Source organism: Sinocyclocheilus grahami, unplaced genomic scaffold (assembly GCF_001515645.1).
Source record: "Sinocyclocheilus grahami isolate Dianchi unplaced genomic scaffold, SAMN03320097.WGS_v1.1 scaffold6292.1, whole genome shotgun sequence".
Classification (NCBI taxonomy): Eukaryota; Metazoa; Chordata; class Actinopteri; order Cypriniformes; family Cyprinidae; genus Sinocyclocheilus; species Sinocyclocheilus grahami.
In genome coordinates, this window is record NW_015510749.1 from 11,056 (window position 1) to 11,523 (window position 468).

The window sequence follows — 468 nt, forward strand, 5'->3', positions numbered from 1 at the left end:
AAAAAAAACTATAATAGTACATCAATGATACTAAAATAACACTGTAAAAGAGAGGAGGAATTATTGTCCTGTCCTCGTGCCAGTGCAGACGTCATCAGAAAACAGATTGTTGTGAGGGGGAAGGGAAGTTAATGTTGATTGAAGATTACAAGGCCATATTTAAAAAAAGCCAAATGTGCACAGATAAATTATTTATAATAAACGCTGCAATACTCCATGAAAAAAAAGAGAAGATTTTTCATGATGACTTTAATATTACAGATTTGGGTTACACTTTATTTTACAGTGTCATTGTTACCATGTTACTGTATATTTAAGTCATATTAGTTAACAACATGTACTTACTATAGGGTTAGTGTTTGGTCAAGGGTTAGTTTCATGTAATTAGGCATTATTTACTATTATTATTATAACATGTAACATGTAAGTGTTATTCAGATTTGCTACATGTTTTTGAAAAAAAAAAAA